The sequence below is a fragment of the Arachis ipaensis genome, chromosome B9, assembly GCF_059453495.1.
Source record: "Arachis ipaensis isolate K30076 ecotype BB chromosome B9, ASM5945349v1, whole genome shotgun sequence".
Lineage (NCBI taxonomy): Eukaryota > Viridiplantae > Streptophyta > Magnoliopsida > Fabales > Fabaceae > Arachis > Arachis ipaensis.
In genome coordinates this window covers 102,017,640-102,028,687 of record NC_142444.1, presented here as the reverse complement: position 1 = coordinate 102,028,687, position 11,048 = coordinate 102,017,640, and the positions used below count along the sequence as shown (strand labels likewise).

General features: G+C 34.9%; 1 non-coding gene across 1 annotated transcript; it reads left to right on the top strand.

Annotated features, from left to right (window-relative positions):
- Positions 1–2,740: 2,740 nt before the first annotated feature.
- LOC148545683 (small nucleolar RNA R71) lies at positions 2,741–2,848 on the top strand. The gene has a single exon (XR_015901618.1). It is a non-coding gene; the product is annotated as a small nucleolar RNA R71 (small nucleolar RNA).
- Positions 2,849–11,048: the final 8,200 nt, after the last annotated feature.

The following is an 11,048-nucleotide window of genomic DNA, read 5'->3' as shown; positions in this document are numbered from 1 at the left end:
GAAAATGAAAAACAGAGAAAGTAAGAACAAGGAATGAGTCCACCTTAGTGATGTCCTTGAGCTCTTCTATGTCTCTTCCTTGTCTTTGCTGCTCCTCCTTCATTGCTTTTAGATCTTCTCTGATTTCATGAAGGATGATGGAGTGCTCTTGATGTTCCACCCTTAGTTGCTTCCAATAATTGTGTGGAAGAAAATGTATCCCCTGAGGTATCTCAGGGATCTCTTGATTTGCAGTCAAATGTTCTACCACTGAGCTATAGACCCTTGATGGAAGCTTTTGTCTTCCCTTTCCTCTTTCTAGAGGTTTCTCTTGGCCTTAGGTGCCATCAATGGTTATGGAAAAAACAAAAAAGCTATGCTTTTACCACACCAAACTTAGAATGTTGCTCGCCCTCGAGCAAAAGAAGAAAGAATAGAAGAATAAGAAGAAGATATGGAGGAGATGGATGAGAGTGTGTATTCGGCCATATGGGTGGGATTGGGTGGGAGAGAGATGTTGAATTTTGAAGGTAGTAGGTGTATGGATGTGAGTGGTAAATGGAAAACAGAAGGGATGATCATGAATGGAAAGAGAGATGATGAGGTAGGTGGGGATCCTGTGGGGTCCACAGATCCTGGGATGATCCTGTGGGGTCCACAGATCCTGAGGTGTCAAAGCATTTACATCCCTGCACCAAATTAGGCATGTAAAATGCCTTTGCACACAACTCTGGGCGTTCAACGCCCCTTTGCTGCCATTTCTGGCGTTGAACGCCAGAACCATGCTTGTTCTGGGCGTTCAGTGCCAGGATGCTCCCATTCTGGGCGTTCAGCACCAGAACTATGCTCTGTTCTGGCGTTTGAACGCCAGACAGATGCTCCTCCAGGGTGTGATTTTTCTTCTGCTATTTTTGATTCCGTTTTCAATTTTTATATTTATTTTGTGACTCCACATGATCATGAACCTAAGAAAACATGAAAAAACAATAAAAATAAGAATTAGATAAACATTGGGTTGCCTCCCAACAAGCGCTTCTTTAATGTCAATAGCTTGACAGTGGGCTCTCATGGAGCCTCACAGATGTGCAGAGCTTTGTTGAGACTCTCCAACACCAAACTTAGAGTTTGGATATGGGAGTTCAACACCAAACTTAGAGTTTGGTTGTGGCCTCCCAACACCAAACTTAGAGTTTGACTGTGGGGGCTCTGGTTGACTCTGCTTGGAGAGAAGCTTTTCAAGCTTCCTCTCCATGGTTGCAGAGGGAGATCCTTGAGTTTTGAATACAAGGGAGTTCTCATTCCATTGAAGGACTATTTCACCTCTGTCAACATCAATCACAGCTCTTGCTGTGGCTAGAAAAGGTCTTCCTAGGATGATAGATTCATCCTCTTCCTTTCCAGTATCCAGGACTATGAAATCAGCAGGGATGTAAAGGCCCTCAACCTTTACTAATACATCTTCTACTTGTCCATAAGCCTGTTTTCTTGAGCTGTCTGCCATCTCCAGTGAGATTTTAGCAGCTTGCACCCCATAGATTCCCAGTTTCTCTATTACAGAGAGGGGCATGAGGTTTATCCCTGAACCAAGGTCACACAGAGCCTTAAAGATCATGGTGCCTATGGTACAAGGGATTATGAACTTTCCCGGATCCTGTCTCTTCTGAGGCAATGTCAGTTGATCCAGATCACTTAGTTCATTGATGAACAAGGGAGGTTCAACTTCCCAAGCATCAATGCCAAATAATTTGGCATTCAGCTTCATGATTGCACCAAGAAACTTGGCAGTTTGCTCTTCAGTGACATCCTCATTCTCTTCAGAAGAGGAATACTCATCAGAGCTCATGAAGGGCATAAGGAGGTTCAATGGGATCTCTATAGTCTCTAGATGAGCCCCAGAGTCCTTTGATTCCCCAGAGGGAAGCTCCTTATTGATCACTGGACGTCCCAGGAGGTCTTCCTCCTTGGGATTCACGTCCTCTCCTTTCCTCAGAGGTTCGGCCATGGCACTTATGTCAATGGCCTTGCACTCTCCTTTTGGGTTCTCTTCTGTATTGCTTGGGAGAGTACTAGGAGGGATTTCAGTGATCCTTTTACTCAGCTGGCCCACTTGTGCTTCCAAATTTCTAATGGAAGACCTTGTTTCATTCATGAAACTTACAGTGGCCTTAGATAGATCAGAGACTAGATTTGCTAAATTAGAAGCATTTTGTTCAGAGTTCTCTGTCTATTGCTGAGTTGATGATGAAAAAGGTTTGCTATTGCTAAACCTGTTTCTTCCACCATTGTTAAAGCCTTGTTGAGGCTTCTGATCCTTCCATGAGAAATTTGGATGATTTCTCCATGTTGAGTTATAGGTGTTTCCATAAGGTTCACCTAAGTAATTTACCTCTGCTATTGCAGGGTTCTCAGGATCATAGGCTTCTTCTTCAGAAGATGCCTCTTGAGTACTGTTGGATGCAGCTTGCATTCCATGCAGACTCTGAGAAATCATATTGACTTGCTGAGTCAATATTTTGTTCTGAGCCAATATGGCATTCAGAGTATCAACCTCAAGAACTCCCTTCTTCATAGGCGTCCCATTACTCACAGGATTCCTTTCAGAAGTGTACATGAACTGGTTATTAGCAACCATGTCAATGAGTTCTTGAGCTTCTGCAGGCGTTTTCTTTAGGTGAATGGATCCACCTGCAGAAGTGTCCAGTGACATCTTTGATAGCTCAGATAAACCATCATAGAATATATCCAGGATGGTCCATTCTGAAAGCATGTCAGAAGGACACTTTTTGGTCAACTGTTTGTATCTTTCCCAAGCTTCATAGAGAGATTCACCTTCTTTCTGTCTGAAGGTTTGAACATCAGCTCTAAGCTTGCTCAGCTTTTGAGGAGGAAAGTACTTGGCTAAGAAAGCCGTGACCAGCTTATCCCAAGAGTTCAGGCTGTCTTTAGGTTGAGAATCCAACCATAATCTAGCTCTGTCTCTTACAGCAAAAGGGAAAAGCATGAGCCTGTAGACTTCAGGATCTATTCCATTAGTCTTAACAGTATCACATATCTGCAAGAATTCAGTTAAGAACTGAAAAGGATCTTCAGATGGAAGTCCATGAAACTTGCAGTTCTGCTGCATCAGAGAAACTAACTGAGGTTTCAGCTCAAAGTTGTTTGCTCCAATGGCAGGAATGGAGATGCTTCTTCCATGTAAATTGGAATTAGGTGCAGTAAAGTCACCAAGCATCCTCCTTTCATTATTATTATTTTCGCCTGCCATCTCCTCTGCCTGTTCGAAAATTTCTGAAAGGTTTTCTCTGGATTGTTGTATTTTAGCTTCTCTTTAATTTTCTCTTCAGAGTCCTTTCAGGTTCTGGATCTGCTTCCACAAGAATGTTCTTATCCTTGCTCCTGCTCATAATACAAGGAAGAATGGACAGAAAAATGATAATAATAATAATAGAGATCCTTTATACCACAGTATAGGGATCCCTTTGTAAGTAGAAGAAGAGGGGGAGATAAAGGATGTGATGTAAAGGAAGAAACACAACTGTGAGGATTGGAATGTGAGATGAGATGTTAGGATATGAATGAATAAATAGAATGAGATGGGGGAGGAATAATTTTCGAAAATTATTTTGAAAAGGAGTTAGTGATTTTTGAAAATTGGTTTTTGAAAATTTGTTAGTATTTTTCGAAATTTTTTTTTTTGAAATCGAAAATAAAAATAAAAATAATTAGTTAATTAAAAAGAAATTTTTGAAAAAGAGGAGAGATATTTTCGAAAATTAGAGAGAGAGAGAGTTAGTTAGGTGATTTTGAAAAAGTTAAGAAACAAACAAAAAGTTAGTTAGTTGGTTGAAACAAATTTTGAAAAGATAGGAAGTTAGGAAGTTAGAAAAGATATTTTGAAAAGATATTTTTGAAAAAGATAAGATATTTTCGAAAATGAGAGAGAGAGAGTTAGTTAGGAGGTTTTGAAAAAGTTAAGAGACAAACAAAAAGTTAGTTAGTTAGTTGAAACAAATTTTGAAAAGATAGGAAGTTAGGAAGTTAGAAAAGATATTTTGAAAAGATATTTTTGAAAAAGATAAGATAAGAAGATATTTTTGAAAAGATATGATTGAAATTAGTTTTGAAAAAGATTTGATTTTTAAAATCACAATTAATGACTTGATTCATAAGAAATCACAAGATATGATTCTAGAACTTAAAGTTTGAATCTTTCTTAACAAGCAAGTAACAAACTTCAAATTTTTGAATCAAAACATTAATTGATTAGTTATTTTCGAAAATTTGGTCTAAAAATAAGAAAAAGATTTTTGAAAAATATTTTTGAAATTTTCGAAAATAACTAAGAATTTTGAAAAAGATTTGATTTTTGAAAAAGATTTTGAAAAAGATAAGATTTTCAAATTGAAAATTTGATTTGACTCATAAGAAACAACTTGATTTTTAAAAATTTTTGAAAAAGTCAATCCAAATTTTCGAATTTGATGAGAGAAAAAGGGAAAGATAATTTTTTGATTTTTGAAATTTTTTTTTTTTTGAAAACATGAAAATTATGCAATGCATGAAATTTTTAGATCAAAACAATGAATGCATGCAAGAATGCTATGAATGTCAAGATGAACACCAAGAACACTATGAATGCCAAGATGAACATCATAGACACAATTTTGAAAAATTTTTAATGCAAATAAAACATGCAAGACACCAAACTTAGAATTCTTTAATGCTTACGCACTAAGAATTCAAGAATGCATATGATAAACATGAAAAGACACAAAACAAAAAATCATCAAGATCAAACAAGAAGACTTACCAAGAACAACTTGAAGATCATGAAGAACACTATGAATGCATGATATTTTCGAAAAAAAATGCAAGGTGCATATGCAAGTGACACCAAACTTATAATGTGACTCAAGACTCAAACAAGAAACACAAAATATTTTTGATTTTTATGATTTTCTAATTTTTTTGGATTTTTATGTTATATTTTTCGAAAATTATATGAAAAAAAGAAAAAAAATAAGGATTCCAAAATTTTTAATATGAATTCCAGGAATCTTGCCATGTTAGTCTAAAGTCTCAGTCCAAATGAATTTAGACATGGCTTTACAGCCAGCCAGGATGCAACATATAATTACATGGGCTGGAGTGATTAGTTGAATACCAATCCCAAAGTAGTTTGGGTATGGCTTCACAGCCAGATATGATTCAACATATTTCATGAAACACTAGAATTCATTCTTAAAAATTTTGAAGCCATAGAATAATTTATTTTTTTTTTGAAAACATTTTTATTTTTTTTCGAAAAAAGATGAGAAAATTTTAGAAATATTTTTGAAAAGTTTTTGAAAATAAAATAAAAAAGAAAATTACCTAATCTGAGCAACAAGATGAACCGTTAGTTGTCCAAACACGAACAATCCCCGGCAACGGCGCCAAAAACTTGGTGCACGAAATTGTGATGTCCAGGCTCAAACAATCCCTGGTAATGGCTCCAAAGCTTGGTGCTTTGATCTTAATTCATAATTGTCACAACTTCGATACAACTAACCAGCAAGTGCACTGGGTCGTCCAAGTAATACCTTACGTGAGTAAGGGTCGAATCCCACGGAGATTGTTGGTATGAAGCAAGCTATGGTCACCTTGTAAATCTCAGTCAGGCAGATATAAAGTGATAATGGTGTTTTCGAATATAATATAATAAAATAGGGATAGAGACACTTATGTAATTCATTGGTAGGAATTTCAGATAAGCGAATGGAGATGCTTTTTGTTCCTCTGAACCTCTGCTTTCCTGCTATCTTCATTCAATCAGTCTTACTCCTTTCCATGACTGGCTTTATGCAAGGGCATCACCGTTGTCAGTGGCTACATCCCCTCCTCTCAGTGAATAATATGCTCACGCACCCTGTCACGACACGGCTATTCATCTGTCGGTTCTCGATCATGCTGGAATATGATTCACCCTCCTTTTGCGTCTGTCACTAACGCCCAACAATCGCGAGTTTGAAGCTCGTCACAGTCATTCAATCATTGAATCCTACTCAGAATACCACAGACAAGGTTTAGACCTTCCGGATTCTCTTGAATGCCGCCATCATTCTAGCGTACGCCACGAAGATTCTGGTTAGGAGATCTAAGAGATATTCATTCTAGCTTAATTCATGTAGAACAGAAGTGTTTGTCAGGCACGCGTTCATAGGGGAGAAGGATGATGAGCGTCACACATAATCATCACCTTTATCACGTTCTTGGGTGCGAATGGATATCTTAGAAGCGAAATAAGAAGAATTGAATAGAAAACAGTAGTACTTTGCATTAATCTTTGAGGAACAGCAGAGCTCCACACCTTAATCTATGGAGTGTAGAAACTCTACTGTTAAAAATACATAAGTGAAAGGTCCAGGCATGGCCGAGAGGCCAGCCCCTCTGATCTAAGAACCAGGCATCCAAAGATTGTTTACACTGGTCAAAGATGCCTAATACAATAGTAAAAGGTCCTATTTATAATAAACTAGTCACTAGGGTTTACATGAGTAAGTAATTGATGCATAAATCCACTTCCGGGGCCCACTTGGTGTGTGCTTGGGCTTGGGCTTGAGTGTTACACGTGCAGAGGCCATTTGTGGAGTTGAACGCCAGTTTCTGTGCCAGTTTGGGCGTTCAACTCTGGTTTTGGATCCTTTTCTGGCGCTGGACGCCAGATTTGGGCAGAAGGCTGGCGTTGAACGCCAGTTTACGTCGTCAATTCTTGGCCAAAGTATGGACTATTATATATTGCTGGAAAGCACTGAATGTCTACTTTCCAACGCAATTGGAAGCGCGCCATTTCGAGTTCTGTAGCTCCAGAAAATCCACTTTGAGTGCAGGGAGGTCAGAATCCAATAGCATCAGCAGTCCTTTTTCAACCTCTGAATCTGATTTCTGCTCAAGTCCCTCAATTTCAGCCAGAAAATACCTGAAATCACAGAAAAATACACAAACTCATAGTAAAGTCCAGAAATGTGAATTTAACACAAAATCTATTAAAAACATCCCTAAAAGTAACTAGATCCTACTAAAAACATACTAAAAACAATGTCAAAAAGCGTATAAATTATCCGCTCATCATATATCCTCCATTCATTCTAATAATTCCAATTGATTAAAAAATTAACTTTGATCTCGTTACGTTCGTCCATGGCTTCCAAATCGTGTTTCCTTGAAATTCAATCGATTGGTTTACACTATATCACAAAACAATCGATTGAAAGTTGTAAGGTAGAATGGTAAAAAGCTTAAACCAATCGATTGTTTATACTTTCCAATCGAATGAATGCCTCAAAATAATTGATTGTTGTTGTTACTCAATCGATTGAATTCACGAAAACAACATGGATTTGCCAAATACAATCGATTGAAAAGTGATGACATTGAAGTTTTAGCCAAATTCAATCGATTGGTAATGTAATCCAATCGATTGGAAGGTGATGAAGTTGAATGTTTTGCCAATTTGAATCGATTGGTAATGGTACCCATCTACTCAATCAATTGTTTTTTATTATACCAATAAGCTATTGAACCAACTTGGTTACCAAAATAATTTCGTCATGTAGTATCATGGATTTAATTAATACTAGTAGAAATACATTTCCTTCGTCCAAACTAGACCAAACTACAGGATCAATGATTTAAGTTAAGTGATAAAAATTGTTCTTATGTTAATACATTGATATTGGTGCAAGAAGATAACAAGATCCTGATCATGGTAATTGAAAAAAAAAATTGGATTAATGAGGATTTGTACAACCTATTGTGATTTATGGAAGTAGAATAGAATAAATTGTGCAAAATCCTACAGAATTCTGAAAAATGAGAACATTACCAATTGATTGAGTAGATGGATATTCCATTACCAATCGATTGAAATTGGCAAAACATTCAACTTCATCACCTTCCAATTGATTGGATTACATTACCAATCGATTGAATTTGGCTAAAACTTTAATGTCATCACTTTCCAATCGATTGTATTTGGCAAATCCATGTTATTTTCGTGAATTCAATCAATTGAGTAACAACAACAATCGATTGTTTTGAAGCATTCATTCGATTGAAAAGTATAAACAATCGATTGGTTTAAGCTTTTTACCATTCTACCTTACAACTTTCAATCGATTGTTTTGTGATATAGTGTAAACCAATCGATTGAGTTATCATTCAATCGATTATTTTGAAAAACCAATCGATTGAATTTCAAGGAAACACGATTTGGAAGCCATGGACGAACGTAACGAGATCAAAGTTAATTTTTTAATCAATTGGAATTATTAGGATGAATGGAGGATATAATTGGTTATTATTTTTGTATTTGATTGCTAATAAATATAATAGATAATTGATAAAATAATAATTTATAAAATAAAAAACTATTTTTATAATTAAATAAAATATATGGGGTTGATTTGTAATTAAAATTAGTTCAAGGACTACGTAGCAATTGATAAAAAAACTCCAAAAACATGTTTTCTACTTGGACCACTAAGTGGTCCAAAGGTTCCTGGACCACCGAATCTTGAGCCCTAAAAAGAGGGGTGTAATGTTTTAGTATTGTTTAAACCTTCAAACAACATCGTTTAGTACCTTCTTTAGCACCAAAATACGTACGACATCGTTTTAATATATCCAATGTGGCAAATTTTAAACTACGTCACTAATGGCCGTTGAACTCCAATCACAAAAGATATACCAAGAACTACATTGTTACACTTTTTTTAAGTATAAAAAATCGAATCATAGCAATTAAAAAATTAATAACCAAATCAGTATAACTTGTTAATCTCAAGAACTAAAATAGGATTTAACTCCATATATATAAAAATTAATAACCAAATCAGTATAACTTGTTAATCTTAGGTATATATGCGCGCGCCGTGCATGGATCATGCGTGTATGTGTGAACTTTTTAGTTTTTACATAATTCTATTCTTGATGAAAGAAATTCTTATAACAATATATATATACACACACGTGTGTGTATTTGGTGTGTTATAATTTTTAATGAAAAGTAAAAACTACTTTTTTATAATAGAAAAAATTATAATAAAAAAATTAATCATACATATATACATTGAGTGAAAATCTTCATTTTTCATGCAATTTTATTTTTCACTAAAAAATTTTCATATTAATATGCATATATCTTTATCTTTATATATATAAAAGAATAATATCAAAATAATGAGCCGAAATTGATACTTTCGGATATTAGCAAGAAACGGCCACGCTTTTAAGACGTCACCATAACAAAACTATGTTGCCACGCTTTAAAAGCGCGCCTGTTTCTCTCTAAAAGCGTGGCAAAAAAAGCTTGACCAAATCTCGAATCAATTGCTACTCTCATAAAAGCGTGGCCGTAGACTTTTTTCGCCACGTGTTTTAAGCGTAGCAAGAAAAAAAGTGGCAAAATCTCTAATTTATCGTCACCCTCATAAAAGTGTGGCTATTGACCTTTTTGGCCACGCTTTTAAAGTGTGGCAAGAAAAAAGTGTGGCCATAGGCCTTTTTTCTTGTAGTGTATGGTGAGTGAATATCATTCCCACGAAGATTAATAGATTGAATTAAGTAATATCTAATTGAATCTCTAATTAGATCAGTTAAATCTTAGCAAAAGGATTGTGAATCTTGAAATAGAGCAAGAACAGAGAAGAAAGAATTATTGTGACTGAGAGGAAGTTTAGAGATTTAGAAAAGTAATAAGGGATTTGAGAATGTTAAAAGTTTTGGAGATGTTTAATTCTTAAGAAGAGCAATGCTTGTATCCTATTTTTTCTACTTTGACTCATGCAAAAATCTTTTTACAACAAATCATTTATAATCAAATTCCACTCCCTTAGTAATTCACTATTGGAGAGATGGTTTTGTTATTTTGACGTTTTAAAAGCATGCCCAAAAAGTTAAAAAAAAAAAACTTTTCAAGAAAGATATGATGAGTTACCCCTTTTAAACTTTATCTTTCTCCTTCAAAAAATCCTAAACTCTTCAAAGAACCCTAGCACTCACCCCACACTCTTGGAATTCTATCATGCCTCACCTAAACCTTAAATTCCGTGATTAACCCCTAACCCTAGACTTCACTTCCCACAATCCATCATCTTCTTCCTTTTCTTTTCAACCCTGAAAATGTGATGTAATGTGTGAATTATGAAGTTCAAATGTGACATGCATTTGTGGAGAATTGCTTCTGCAGAATTGGTACAATTACATGTCATTGTGAAGGTTTGAATTTTAAAATCTTGAGATTTATGGTGAATTTGGTGAGTGCTAATTATAGATTATGTAATTATTGTACATATTACTTGCAGCATTTTATTTTATTATGGACCTTTCACTTACATATTATACTTTCCTAAATTTTTATTGTAGTCATTTTTCAGAAGTCTAATTTCAGTAGTTTTTTCCTTCCTATAGATTGTTGAGTTATATATACATATACTTCATTTATGGTAGACAAGTGCATTTTTAAACGCAAAAGGATGTATTTGCCTATTGGTAATTGGAGGTGGTGCAAGTGTTATATATAATGATACTGTAATTTGTAATTTTTGTGCATTTATCTAAATTCTGGCTATAATATTTGAATATGGAGCACTTTATTGTTAACAGGTTTACACTTAATAGTGATGCAGGGGATTAATATACTCTTTATTTACTAGGTTGCTGGTATTGCAAAATCTCCGATAAAGAGAATGCTAATTATGTAATTATAATATTTTTATGAAATTATTAGTCACAAAATAATAGTAATATTTGTACATTAGAGATATGTTTTTTAGTCTCTTCGTTTTGTTAAATGCTATCTTATTCCAAATCAGGGAGAAAGTTCTTGGTCATGGCAATTTAAGCAATGCTTTTGATCCCGTATCAAGCCTTTTATTTGAGTTTGAAAATTGATATAATAGCAAGATGAATTTTATAAAAATATGAGTTTATAATTGTAATTTTATATTATAGGAAAAAAAGTTTAGAAGTAGCTAATTCAGAGAAGAATAAGATAAACTAATGCACTTTTAAAAAAAAATTATTTTTTT